Raw genomic sequence first — 15111 nt, 5'->3', positions numbered from 1 at the left:
GATTACACAACATCATAGAGCATGTCTGTTAAAGCATCAGCCTTAGCTTCCAGTTTCCTGACTTTTTGGAGATTGACCCAATATGAGATACCATTAACTCTAGCCAATGATGAAATAGTCAACTATGAAACAGCCAACTATGAGACAGCCAACATGACATAGCCTGAAACCAGGAGGTTTTATGCTATTTTTATTTTTTTGTCATTGCATATAGCTTTTGTCCATTCTAGTTTTTTCTCAAGCAACTCTTTAAGGTTCCTGACAAGGGCCTTTGTCAAATTATGCTTTAGACCCAGATCGGGGGTGGGAATCAATGAATGAGAATTGACCTAGCAATGTGGATGTCCATCTAAATGTTCATTCATATGCAGCTGTGCAAGTGAAGGCCTGGTTCCACTTTTGCATCTCCCTGGCAAGATTTGGGGGCTGAAAGATTTTCTTGAAATGGACATAGTAGACATTTTTTTTTTTGACTGATTAAAAGGGAATTCATACCTTCCCTGACTTTTTCTTTCCAATTTGTACTCATGGGCCATGTCTCCCACTCTTCTTTAGATAGGGATGTCAGAGAATTCCGCCATGGACTGAAATGGGATCAAATTCCCTTCAGTCTGTACCACGGAATCCTCTGCGGAACGGCACCATGAGGTCCTGCAGAGCCAGCAGTCATGCGGCTTTTTTTCATCATCTGCAAAGAGTCACGAAATTTTCATAAATAAAAACGCAGTATAGTATATTCCGATAATAAATATGTAAGTTTAAAAAAAAAAATGAATTGTGCTCACCGCCTTGTTTGTGGGTGTTCTTTTTAAATTGAAATCCTCCATCTCTGTTTACTTTCAGCCAAAACACTTCCTCTTCCTAGGGGCTTCCCAAAAGAAGGCTATCTTAGGTGTGACTGAGCGATAAACTATTTGTTTAAAGCAATGCTGTTTTAAAGAAAGAAAAATGTCCTGGAACGGCAAGGTCATTTTAAAAGGTTTTTTCTTTCTTTTTTTTCAAAGTTCAGGTCATTCCAAAATTAAGGTTTTACATGTTCACATAAAACCTCCACACACATTTCTCTCTCTTCAGTCATCCTTATCTGAACAATAACTCTAATTGGGAACATGTTCTCCAGTGCACTTTGCACATACACTTATTGCCGACACAACGCAGGTAGGGATGTCAGATAATTCTGCGACAGATCTCGGTGAGGCCGAATGCCAGTGCCCCAGCCCCCCAACCCATGAAAGGCACGTGAAACGGAGCACTTCCTGCTCCCGTCCACGCTGCTGTGCGAATGGCGGCCGTCCTGCGGCTGCCATTTGCTTCCTCCTTCTTCAGCCTTGATAGGCTACGTAAATACTTACGTAGCCTATCACGGCTAATGCAGGGACACCATTTGCGTACCTGCGGAGGCCGTGATAGGCTACGTAAGTATTTATGTAGCCTATCACGGCAGGGGGGGGACCCAGCATACGCAATAGTGGCAGCTACCGCCATTTGCGTACGCTGAGGTTTTTTTCCCCCTGCCGTGATAGGCTACGTAAATATTTACGTAGCCTATCACGGCAAGGGGGGAAAAAACCTAGCGTACGCAAATGGCAGCAGCTACCACCATTTGCGTATGCTGGGGTTTTCCCCATGCCGTGATAGGCTACGTAAATATTTACGTAGCCTATCATGGCTCACTGCAGGGACGCAAATGACGACGGCTACGACAGCCGCCATTTGCATCCCTGCAGGGCTGCCCAGCAGCCGGATGTCTGGCTGCAGGCAGCCGGAGCCGGCTGGCGGCTCCGCGGCTTGGCTGTGGAGTGGAGCCGGCCAGCCAGGATTCCGGGGGGGGGAGCACCTCCCTCCCCCAGCGGATGCCCCGACCAGAACAGGTGATTCGTACATCCCTAAATGCAGGTGCCAATTTGGGTTCTCTCTCGACTCTGTCAATACATGTGCATCAATGGAGCACAGCACAGCTCTTAAGAGGTAAGAGAAATGGGTAGTGGAAGAGCAGCAGCCATTTTGAGGAAAGATCTGTACTGATCACTTCTGTACTGAGGAAAAAGACCAAATGTTCTAAAAAGTTCATCAGCCATCCAGGCAGAATGCTGAAGTATATAGATGAGGGCAGCAAAGGTGTGAGTGGAAAATCCAATGAAATGCACAGATAGGAGCGGGATAATTCAGATTCCAAAAGCCTCAGGGCTAATGGCACATGCCAGAAAGGTATTGCCAACCTGTATGCACTCAGCTAGTGGAGGACCTGCAACAAAGAAGAAGAATTAGGCCACCTACCCACATTTATTAGGAATGTGCATTGAATTCAGGTAAAGTCCAAAGCCTGAGAAGAAGCAGATGCTTTGGTCTGCTTCTGTTGCTTCCCTAGGTGAAATAGGCTTCCATCCAAACAGAAGCTCCCCCAGAATGAAGCTACATCAGCACCTTATGTTTAGGGGACTCTCCGGATGTTGTGTATTCAAATAGCATATCTTGCTTTTGTTTCTCTAAATCAGGGGTACCTGGGGGCCAAATCCAGCCCTTTGGGGTCCCAATCTGGACTTCAGGGGTTCCTCAGATGGCCTGGTACCCTACCCCTGGCCTCACCCCCTTTCCTCTGACCCAGCAATCAATTGGTGGTTTCAGCTTTTGTGCAATTTCTCCCACTCTCTAAAGGGGTTTAAAGGTTTAAAGCCCTTTCTGAAATTAAGAGCTTTATGCTAAAATATGCTGGAACTTTTGGTATTTTGCCCGCACACACACACACACCACCACCACCACCACCACCATGACTGGAATGCAACCCCCAAGACCTTCTCCAAAATGGGATTCAGCACTTGAGCTGAAAGAGGTTTGACACCCCTTCTCTAAGTGGTGGAGGGAAAGGAGGGAGGGATTGCAGTTGAATGATGGGCAGGTCCACCTTCTAATCCCAGGTCACAAAACACAGAGGGGGGGGTGAGTGAAGTTGAAGTGAATGAGTTCCCCCACCCACCCCACCCCAAAATTGGAGAGCTCCCCTTCCACATGAACCACTGCACCTATCCCTTTGAAACTAGGTTGTTTACTTACTTAGGGGAACATCTGGGATATCTATCATTTTCAGAACAATGGTCCACAAAGAGCATAGGGTGATAAGCACGTCCCCCTCAAAATGTCAATGCTCTTTCACACAATTAATTTGCTACTATCATTATGAAATTTGGCAGAATTCATCACTTCAGGAGAGGTAACCATCCCTGCAATTTTCATTTAATTCTCCCAGGAATCTTTTTTTTAAAAAGTAATCAGGAGTTCCATTTTCAAAAATCAAAAAATCCTATAGGTGGGATCTTATGGGTGTTTAGACAGAAAAAAGTCCTACAACTCCCAGCATGTACCATGGCTTGCTGGGGGAAGCTGGGAGTTGTAGGGCTTTTCCCATCTAAAGACCCATAGGATTGCACCTTTAGACTCAAAATTGAAGGCAGGGCCTCACCCATAGGGTACCCACAGGGTAAAACGTCTATACCCTCTAATCTTATGCCAGCCATATATCTAATATATTACATGGGATCTGTTATGTTTTAAGCTTATTGGTTATTATAAGGTGGTCTAGCTCCATCCAAGCCCCTTACTCTAAATCTAAGTGTCTCACACATCTCCAAAAGTCATTGTTAATGCCTTTGACAATTCCAGAGAAAGTTCCCAATTTTTCCTTAAGCATCCTGTCTCTTTAACCTGGGGTCGGTAACTTATAAAAAAAAGTTTCATCAACTGCAGCCTGTTATTCTTAAATTTCTCTCTTTTCCAAAGTAGAAATGACTCTTTTACCCAAACAAGCACTTCTCAAAATCCACTCCTGCTCAAACTAGGCCCACAGAACCAATCTTTTATCAGGCCTCCTAATGTTTGGTTCACTTAGCTATCTCATCCTATGCCTATCTTATGCTATCTATGCTGCTCTTATATATATATAAAGAACAAACCACTTATGACAGGTTCATAAAGCCATCTGCCTTAAAAACGCTCAGTTAACATGCCTTTAAGCTTCTGTGAATGCCTCTGTGTGTGCCCACACTGTGGGTCCAATGGATTATTTGGTCCCTCACCTGCCCACTGAGGTCTCTGGCATTTCTAGGTAGGAAAGGACTCTGCCTTGAAATCTAAGGTTTCACAGTACTAAGCTACATTGGCCATGAGAACCTGGCCCAGAATATCCCAGAGTAACGGGCCCCTGCCCGCCTACCCGCCTGCCCCCCGCAACACACAAACACAGAGTGTCAAAATTTGAAACAACTTAACACTCTTAATAAACATCAACAGGACAAAAAGTAGTTGGAAGTGATCTGATAAAAGAGCTGTACATCAATCTGATAAAGCTGAGTATCAAATTCCCCATATGTGACGCTGCATTTAACGTCAGCCTTCAAAGAGTGAGTTAAGTTCATCCACTTAAATCTAGCTCAGGGCAGAGGAACCCCAGTCTCTGTGCCAGTTACATCATATTTTTTTAATGCTTTATAGAAGAGAATAGTAAGTGTAGGATCCAGGGAAATACCTGGTCACATCTGATGCAACTTCAAAGACTAACACATCGGAGAAGTGATCATCTCCCATATCATTATCTAAATTATTGGTTTCCATACTGTTATTCAATGGATTTCCAGAGCCTGATGGCAAAGTCAAAAATCAGCATCTCAAAAAAGCTATAGAACTCCACTTGTTGTTCAATTCTCAATTTAGGCATAACCAGGGGACTTCCATTCATGTGTATGAATAATCCCCTTTTATACTTTATGTATGCTTCCAAGAACTGATTCTACATGAATTCTAAGCCAAAAAAAAAGTATACTGTGAGTCCCTTTCTTCGTCATACCTTCTGCTTGCCCAGTTATTCTGGCATTTCCCCCTTTCTTACTCTGAAAAATGGGACCTTATTAATGAGTTATGGATTAATTGCCTTACCCTAATATAATGTGCCTTGCATTCCTCTGAGCAAATGTTTTGTAGCATATTTGCAATCATCTTGCCTCATTCTTCATTACTGCTATTTAAAGTTTCAAGTTACATAATTTAAAACATGATAGGGTGTCCTCAAGATTACACTTTTTTCTTTCTACACCACTGCAAAGTTTTGTTGCCTATAGCTGAACAGCTACATACAATGATGGTAAAAAGAAAAAGAAGCTTATAATCGTTACTCAGTCTTAATGCATGACGTTAGGAGATAAAGAAAATATACTGTACTGGGACACTGATGAACACTGAGACATTTATTAAGTATAAGATCATGGTTCTGGCAAACAGATCACTAGGGATGTACGAAGGTCACTTACCTTTTCGCAGGAGTGATTCACAGTGGAGGGGAGGCGCTCCGCACCTCCCCCCGAAATCCTAACCTGGCCGGCCCCGCTCCGCAGCAACTCCGCAGAGCCGCCAGCTGGGTGCATTCGCAGGAGTCTGGATCCTGCAGGCGCAAATGGTAGTGGCCGCGGCGGCCGCCATTTGCATTCATGTTTTTGGCCATGATAGGTTACGTAAATATTTATGTAGCCTATCACAGCAAAAGACAGGGGCGCAAATGGCAGCCGCTACGCCATTTGCACCCCTGTTTTTTTACCATGATAGGCTACGTAAATATTTACGTAGCCTATCAGGGCAAAAAAAACAGGAACGCAAATGGTGGCGGCTACGGCAGCCGCCATTTGCATTCCCTTTTTTTGCTGTGATAGGCTACGTAAATATTTACGTAGCCTATCACAGCAAAAAAACAGGGGCACAAATGGTGGCGGCTATGGTGGCCGCCATTTGCGTTCCCTTTTTTTGCCATGATAGGCTATGTAAATACTTACAAAGCCTATCACGGCCTCTGCAGGGACGCAAATGGCATCCCTGCATTAGCCATGATAGGCTACGTAAGTATTTACATAGCCTATCACGGCTTAACTAAGGGAACGCAAATGGCGGCGGCTACGGTGGCCGCCATTTGCGTTCCCTTTTTTTTTGCCATTTTAGCTTACATAAATATTTACATAGGCTATTAGGGGGGAAAAAGGGGACGCAAATGGCGGCCGCCGTAGCCACCGCCATTTGCGTCTGCTGTTTTGTTTTGTTTTTGGCAGTGATAGGCTACGTAAATATTTACATAGCCTATCATGGCAAAATACAGGGACGCAATGGCGGCAGCTACGACAGCCGCCATTTGCATCCCTTCAGGCTGCCCAGTGGCCGGATGTCCGGCTGCGGGCGGCCCTGGCCAGCAGCTCCATGGAATCTCCGCGGAGCGGAGCCAGCCAGAGAGAATTTCGGGGGGAGGGACAGAGCGCCTCCCCCCACTGCGAATGTCACCCTTCTAAAAGGTAAATGACTTTCATACATCCCTAGTGTCTGGACTCTGGCTGAGGCTTGTCATGTTGTGTGAATTCGGGTGGCAGGGATTGTGTGTGACTTAAATGACCCTCACGTAATACAACAGACCATGGATCTGGGTTCTCACAACTAGGGATGTCAGAGAATTCTGCCACAGATCTCAGTGAGGCCGAATGCCAGTGCATTCGGCCCCCCAAAATCCGTGGTGAAATGAAGCCCCCCTGCCCCCCCACCCATTCCAGGCAAAATGGGCCTGGAATGGAGCACCTACCTGCTGCCATCCACGCTGACCTGCGAATGGCGGCCGCGTCTGCAGCCACCATTCGCTTCCTCCATATAGCCGTGATAGGCTACATAAATACTTATGTAGCCTATCACGGCTTAACTAAGGGAACGCAAATGGCGGTGGCTATGGCAGCCGCCAATTGCGTTCCTTTTTTTTTTGCCGTTTTAGCCTATGTAAATATTTACGTAGGCTATTCCGGCAAAAAAAAAGGGAACGCAAATGGCAGCCACTATGCCATTTGTGTTCCCCTTTTTTTTTTTTGCCATAATAGCCTACATAAATATTTACATAGGCTATTACGGCGGGGGGGGAAAGGGAACGCAAATGATGTAGTGGCCGCCATTTGCGTTCCTTTTTTTTTTTTTTTTGCCATAATAGCCTACATAAATATTTACGTAGCCTATCATGGCAAAATACAGGGACGCAAATGGCAGCGGCTATGGCAGCCACCATTTGTGTCCCTGCAGGCTGCCCAGCAGCTGGATGTCCGGCTGCGGGCGGCCCCGGCCGGCAGCTCTGCGGAATCTCCACAGAGTGGAGCCAGCCGGAGAGAATTTCGGGGGGAGGGATGGAGCGCCTCCCCCCCACCGCGAATGTCACCCTTCGAAAAGGTAAGTGACTTTCGTACATCCCTACTCACAACACGGCAAGTGTTGTGGGAACCATGGCCAGACACTGAATATTCAAATGCTGCCTGGCACGCACGAGCAGGCGCTGTAGCCCACCATGGCTTAACTAAGCTTAAACAATAATAATTCAATAATAATAATATAATTCAATAATAATAGTAATTCAATCAAAATAATTAAATAATAATAATAATTCTATAATAACCCATGCTGGGCTCTTTTAATCATGTGGACTGGGTCTCGGTTTGCAAAGGAGCTGACCCCAATACATGCATGCAAGTTTACTAAGCACTAGAATTCTCCCAAAATATTTTGAGTACATAGCTCTTCAGAGAAATATCTACTTCAAATGTCTTGCTTTTTAAAAACTTCCCTCTATTATTTTCCTTCATTGTGTTATGTGATTTCAAGCTACACCTCAGTCTTGGAAGTATGCAGGTACTTGATGATGAAGAGTAGAAATGTATGCTGCCGTCGTTTTTTGGTTAAAGAGCCTGTAACTCTTATTCCAGTTCGGTGCCTAAGAACTACCAGCATGTCCTGGCCTTGGCATTTGCTGTAAAAGAGATCAATGAAAATCCCCAGATCTTACCAAATCTCTCTCTCGGCTTCCACATCCTCAACAGCTATTATGCGGCAAGGATGACCTTTAAGGCCACCCTGAACCTGCTTTCCACTCATTAGAAAACCATACCCCCAACCTGGTTCCTCATCAAAGTGGAAAGAGGTTTTGGTTCAGTGCTGCTCAGCTCTACATTGGGCCCATGTTCTTCTTCAATATTTTAATCAATTACTTAGTTGAAGGTATGGAAGGAATCCTGATCAAACTTGCAGGGGTACCTAACTCCTGAGAAAACAGGCGTGATAAACGAAATGAACTGGAGGGAAATGGCAACTAGAAATATAAAATCATCACAACTGGTGTCCAAAACAAGGGTAATCCAAATGTTGGTTGAGACAGGCCTTTGTAAAGTTAACTGTAAAAATTTCAATTGCTAGTTGTCCCTTTGCTCATATTCTCTTTTAATCGAGGTCCATCACTTTCTAAGTAGCATCTTACTCAATAACAATGCTGGAGAAACTACATTTCATACCTGGTTGAAGCTTTTATGCCAGACGATTTAGTCATCATTAATGGTTAACTCCTTGCCTGGGGAAGCCTGGGGATCCAGCATTCCAACTTTTACTCTAACCAATGTGGCATTGGGGAATATTATCCAGTTTGTAACATCACACTGTGTAACCAGTTCTCCTTTTCCCTCAAAATGTACAGTTTCTCCAGCATTGTTATTGAGTAAGATGCTACTTAGAAACTGATAGACCTCAATTAAAAGAGAATATAAACAAAGAGACAACTAGCAATTGAAATTTCTACAGTTAACTTTACAAAGGCCTGTCTCAACCAACATTGGGATTACCCTTGTTTTGGGTACGCCAGATGCCATTTGAGTCCCCGCTCTTTGCCATCCCCGCTCTTTGTCCCCGCTCTTTGCCACTACGCCAGACACCATTTGAGTCCCCGCTCTTTGCCATGATAGGCTATGTAAAGATTTATGTAGCCTATCACAGTAAAGAGAAGGGACATAAATAGCGTCCACTATGCCAGATGCCATTTGCTTCTGCAGACCGGCAGCAGACGGCAGTGGACGGACCGGACCCGGCTGGTGGCAGGTAGGATCCATTCCAGGGAAACTTTTCAGGGTGGCGGAGGTGGGTGGTCCATTCCGCCACGGACTCTGAGGGGCCAGATTCTTTAGAATCCGGCCTCATTGGAGTCCATGGCGGAATTCTCCGCCATCCCTAATCCTTCAATTGCTGTATTGCAGTCATGGGAATCATCCCACCAAGTTTCAGTTACACCTATCAAGTCATAATTTCCCTCCCATATTAAGAGTTCAGGTTTGTTCTGTTTGTTTCCCATACTCTGGGCATTAGTATATAGACATCATAGACCATGTGATTTATAGTCTGGCTTTCTTCCTACATGTTTTTGAAGACTATGATTGGGCACTATTAGAGCTGTTCTCTCCGTTGTGGTGCATGAGCCTTCATCCATTGTTACCCCCAATTTTACATCTCCCTCCCCTGTAGGATTCCATTTAAAGCCCTCCTGATGAAGATCTTCATGCTGTGGCCAAACACATTCTTCCCAGCCTTTGTGAGGTGCAACCCATAGGGATGTCACAGAATTCCGCCACGGATCTCGGTGAGACCGAAGGCCAGTGCATTCGGCCCCCCGAACTCCGTGGCGGAATGGCCTGCCACCCCCCGCCCCCCCCCACGGACACCCCCCCCCATGACGAGACTTACCTGGGGTGGATCTTCCGGGTGGCGGTGACGGCTCCAGCGGCGACTTCGGCAGCGGCGGCGGCTGGTCTTCTGACTGGCTGCCACCACCGCCATTTGCAGTCTTGTAAAAAACCCAAAACAAACCAAACAAAATGACGTGATAGGCTACGTAAAGATTTACATAGCCTATCATGGCTGGGTTTAAAAAAAAAAAAGACATGATAGGCTATGTAAAGATTTACGTAAAGACGTGATAGGCTACGTAAAGATTTACGTAGCCTATCATGGCTAGGTTTTTAAAAAAAACCATGTACGCAAATGGCCGCCACCATTTGCATTCCTTATTTTTGGCCACCTTAGTCTATGTAAATTTTTACGTAGACTATGACGGCGAAAATAAAGGGGAACGCAAATAGCGTAGCGGGCGCTATTTGCGTCCCTTTTTGATTCGCCGTTTTAGCCTACGTAAATGGTTACGTAGCCTAAAAAGGTGAATCAAAAAGGGATGCAAATAGCGCCCGCTACGCTATTTGCATTCCCCTTTATTTTCGCCGTCATAGTCTACGTAAATATTTACATAGATTAAGACAGCTAAAAATAAGGAACGCAAATGGCAGCGGCCATAGCCGCCATTTGCATATGCAGTTGTTGGTTTTTTTCCCCAGAGCCCTCCACGGCCAGAACGCCTCCCCCGCCACCATCAACATAATCCGCGGAAAGGTAAGTGACTTTCGTACATCCCTAGCACCCCATCCCTTGCCAACAGTCCATCTTCCAGGAAGTATAGCTCGTGGCCCCAGAATCCAAAGCTCTCACGTCAGCACCACCTTCGTAGCCAGTCATTCACCTGGAGTATTTTTCTTTCCCTTTCTATCCCTCTTCTAACTACTGGAAGGATAGATGAGAAAACTATCTGGGCCCCAAAGTTCTTGAGTTTCCTTCCCAAAGCTTCAAAGTCTGACATGATTTCTTTGTTGCTCTGCTTGGCAGTATCATTTGTTCCCATATGGATGAGAAGAAAGGGATACCTGTCAGTGGGCTTTATGAGTGCAGGCTCACTTCAGTCACATCTGGGAGACAGCATACCTGGCAAGTCCGTGGGTCTTCATGGCATACTTGGGTTTCAGTGACATGCAGCAAGGAGTCTCTCACTACTACTACTACTACTACTACTACTCTCTTCTTGTTGTAGGCCTTGGTTTCATTGCCTCTGTTTGACTGACCTTCAGCCTCCTGCTCACTGTCAGGGCTCAGTTTCAGTACTGCAGTGGGCCTTGTAGGTTATAGCCAGGATCTAATTAGAAGTAGCCTGGAAGGGCTTGGGCCTTTTCAGCCTCTGGAATGTCAGAGTCTGTGTGAGCTTCTCTTTGTCAATGTTCTCAGAGCAGAGCCAGGAGGAATCACCCAGCTCCCTGTTCACCTGCTGGTCTGGCCTTGGCAGGCAGGGAGGCTAGAAGCTGTCTGTGAGAACCTGACAGATGTGGGATGGGATTTGCAGAAGGGTCACCCAGGTTGAAACGTCACTGCTGGAAGGCTGAGCAGTGCCATCCTGTTTAGACAGGGGCCTTGCTGAAAAGCTAAAGGCCCTTGTCTGTCAAGGGATCGGGGGGGGGGGTGTCCTACAGTCACACCTTCCCTTTTAAGCTGATGCAAAGGCGAAGAGCCTTTGCTAGGAACATCTCGTCTTCATTGCCTGAAGCCTTCTCTGTTTGGATCCATCATCATCTGGGCTTTTGGAGGCACTCTGCACATGGACTGGAACTTAGGATTGTTAAGGACTTGCCATGAAAAGTACTGTGGGGGTTTTCATAGACTTGAACTCTCGTTGCTGTGGATTGTGTGTCTGTGTTTGTAGTCAGCTCAGTGTATGGCAGGCTGGGTTTGATCTATCACTTTTGGACTTCCCTCTGCCAGAACCCATGCAGCGTGGAGTTGCCAATGTGAAAGTGGTGGCCTGGAACTCCTTGGTTGTGTGGGTATGCCCTTCCCTTGATCCTGATGGGCCTTGACTATGTAGCCTAGAGTTTCCTGCTCTCCCACCGAAGGACAGCGGGAAGCAAATTAGCCCTTCCCACTCGCCTTGGGCAGAACGAAGCCAAGAGGAAAGCGCGTGCTATGACAGCTATGTTATTCTCTTCCCACCCAGCCCTTTTGTAATAAATTTCTATTCATTCTTCTTCTTTGTTCATTTAAAAATCCAGAAAATTTCACTGTAGTTGCTTATCTCCCCCACCCCCGCCACCTGTTCAATTCTCTCTCAACCATTACTTTGCCCTTACCTTGATTCTGTGTATATATATATTCCTTTCCTTGTTCTTGGCTCCCTCCATCTCCCCTTCTCAATTCCTGTATTCCTTCCCTTCCCATGTTTGATCTCTATAATCATCATCATCATCATCATCATCATCCCCATTCTCTTCTGTTAGGATTATAGTTAGTTTCCCCCTGCCCCTTTGCTTGTACAATAGTTTAGTGTTTGCTTTTGTGTGTGTGTGTTGTGTGTGCGCACTTGTGCTGTGTGGACAAGCAAACAGTGTGCCAAAGGACTATGCACAGTCCACATTTCCAGAAACAGTGGGCAAAGCGCTACACAAATTAACACTATTAGAACAAACAAAGGGCTGGATGTGCCCGATCTCGTCTGATCTCAGAAGCTAAGCAGCATCACCCCTGGTTAGTACTTGGATGGGAGACCACCAGGGCATCAGGCTTCCTGCATTGAGCAGGGGGTTGGACTCGATGCCCTTGTAGGCCCCTTCCAACTGTATGATTCTATGATTCTATTTAAATAATACAATACTATGCTGTGTGTTGCAAAGCAAGCAAGCCCAATATGAGGCATCTTCGGGGTATTGGCAAGGGCAGAGGTGGGCGAAGTGCTGCTGTGCCCTCCTGGCAGGGTTGCTGTGTTGCTTCCTGCCTCTTGTCAGTCCAGGAGACAACTGTCGTTGCTCTTCATTCAAGACAATGTGCCCACCTGGCAGGGTTGCTATCTTTGCTTCCCGCCTACCAGCCAGTGTTTTCCCAGGCAATTCTGCCAAAGAGACCCTGAGGTTTTTGACTGTGAATAGGAAAGTAGTACTAGGGGAAAGAGGTTATTTGCACTTCAAAGAAACTCACAGCAGAGTTTAGAGATAGTGACCTCCTCACCACTTCACCACTTAACTTGATTATCCCTTTATGAACTTTGGTTTGAGTTTTTGGGAACAGCACAATTTAACTGTGGCTAGCACAAAAACTCCTTGGACAAACTGTCTGAAATTTGGCAGGTGGGATACTCTCCAGGGAGGCTGTGTGTTCTCCAACTTTCATGCACTTCTGTGCAAGCAGTGAAAAGTTGCAGCTCTTTGCTTGGAGAGATGTCCTTGAAAAGATCAAATTTCACCTTCACCTTGCACAAAAACTACTGGGACAAACTGTCTGAGATTTGGCAGGTTGAATGCCCTCCAGGGGGGGCTGTGTGTTCTCCAACTGTCATGCACTTCTGTACAAGCAGTTGAAAGTTATGGCTCTTTGCTTTGAGATACTTCCTTGAAAAAAATCAAATTTCACCTGCAATTAGCACACAAAAAACTGGGACAAATTGCCTGAAATTTGGCAGGTGGACACCCCTCTGGAGGTACAGAGAGCTCCCCAAATTTTATGTGTGTATCATAAAAACTGAAAAATGTATGGGCATTTGTGTTTTCCCATGCAAGTCCATGGGAAAGTGCCAAAAATGAGTGATTCGGATATCTGAATATCACTTCAGATTTGGATCTGAGTCAAAGCGGATGGGGTCTGAATCAGTCTGAAGCAAAGTGAGGCTCCTTTGGAAGGTCTGAAGGGGCATCCAAAGCAAAGTGGGGGGTCCATGCACAGCCTCTTTTAAAGACCAGGGTTGGATCTACATTGCAATGGCATGTGAAGTGCTTTCATGTTTAATGCGGATTTTCATGAAATCGGCTTTGGTCTGTCAGGGACACCCATAGCCAGAAAAGCAGAGTATACAGTACCTTAAAATGCGCTTTCACCGGTCACACTGCACATCCACCCTCCTTACTTTGGGGTCATGTAGGCAGAGTCCCGCCACTTGCGCTGAACATTATCAAACACAGAGATGCTGCTGAGCAAATGAGAGGCTTGTTCCCCACCCCATATCCACCCTCAGGGAAGTTTGGAAGCACTGAATTAAGCCCCCATAGTTCAACCCCACATCTCTCCCCTCTCATCCACCACTGGTACATTATGAAAGATTAAAGATTAAAACTGAGCTTTTATGAATAGAGAAAAAAGGCTGCATTCTATGAATGAGTCAAGAGCCTCTAATGGGAAAAGCAGCCCTATGGCGGGGGGGGTCCAATTTTCGCAATGGGAGAAAGATGCTATAGACATGGTGAGGAGGGCAGGCTGCTCAAGGGGGCAGTGGGGAGGGCAGGCAGTGGCAGAACAGCGGCTCCTGATGGCACCCCTTCGCCACCCCTTTGGCTCACTTTCTCGCCTCTGCTCCTTACACCTGAGTAGACCTAGCAGGCTATTCTCCCAGTCCCTCACAGCCAGGCACAGACACACCCCTAGGCATGCCCAGCATGCAGGATTTAATTTGGGTGAATGGGGCACACTGCAGCTGAAGCACCCAAGAGCTGCATTTAAGGTAAAATACTCGCAAAAATGACTTTGAGAAAATGTGCATTTTAGAGGGGGAAGCGGCAGGGTGGCCACAATGTCATGTGTTCTGTATGACCCTGAAGTGTTTTCCCTCCACGGTAAATCACATGTGTGGGTTGGCTCTAGATCCAGTATTGGGACAGGAGGGACATTAATCTCTAGTCCAAGGGATTTTGCCATTCTGAGGATTTATCCCATGTATGGCCTTGCATCATCCAACAGGGAGAGAGGATTTTGATCCCCTAGGGTGGCATCTGTTGAGGAGGTTGAGGCCTGGACAGATGAAGTGGGAAAAGAGTCTGTTGGCTCCAGGAGTTTTTTCAGGATCACATTTTTTTCAGGATCACACATTTTCACATTCTGAAAAAAGAGGAGGGCAGAGAGTGAGAGGCAAACTCCTAAAGCTTGGGACCATGGTAGTTTCCAGTAAATGAGCAACAGGTGGTTTGGTTACTTTGTGAGAAGGTGTTGCACAGTTGGAAGCTGCCTTAGATCATTCTAGAAAGTGAGGGGAATGAGAACGTTGGGAACGGGAATGGTGATGCAAGCAGTCTCTCTCCCTGTACTCATAATGGTTCTGTCTTGGTGGTGAATGGTCTTCATAATGATGGGAAGGAGACCTGTAGAAGTGGCAGCAACTATGGCTTTCCCATGGCATATCACAGTGATGATGAAGAAAACCTCCAAGAGAAGCTAAGGAGGCTGGCGAGGTCTGTCAGCACTGAGGGGATCTATACTTCCTTGGAAGGTGGTCTTGAGGGAGGTTATGGAATGGTTCCAGAGAGAAACATTCTCTGAATTCACCTTCTGATACCGAGCCCAGGCACAGGATATCATCTGGGGAGTTATGGACCCATGGGTGTAAGATTGGCATTGGTGATTGCATAAGAGTTTGAGGCATGATCTGTACAGAGGGTGGCTGATTTGGAA

This window comes from Heloderma suspectum, chromosome 6, assembly GCF_057233095.1.
Source record: "Heloderma suspectum isolate Gila_16-S chromosome 6, 16-S_ref, whole genome shotgun sequence".
NCBI classification, from domain to species: Eukaryota; Metazoa; Chordata; class Lepidosauria; order Squamata; family Helodermatidae; genus Heloderma; species Heloderma suspectum.
This window is presented reverse-complemented; position numbering follows the sequence as displayed.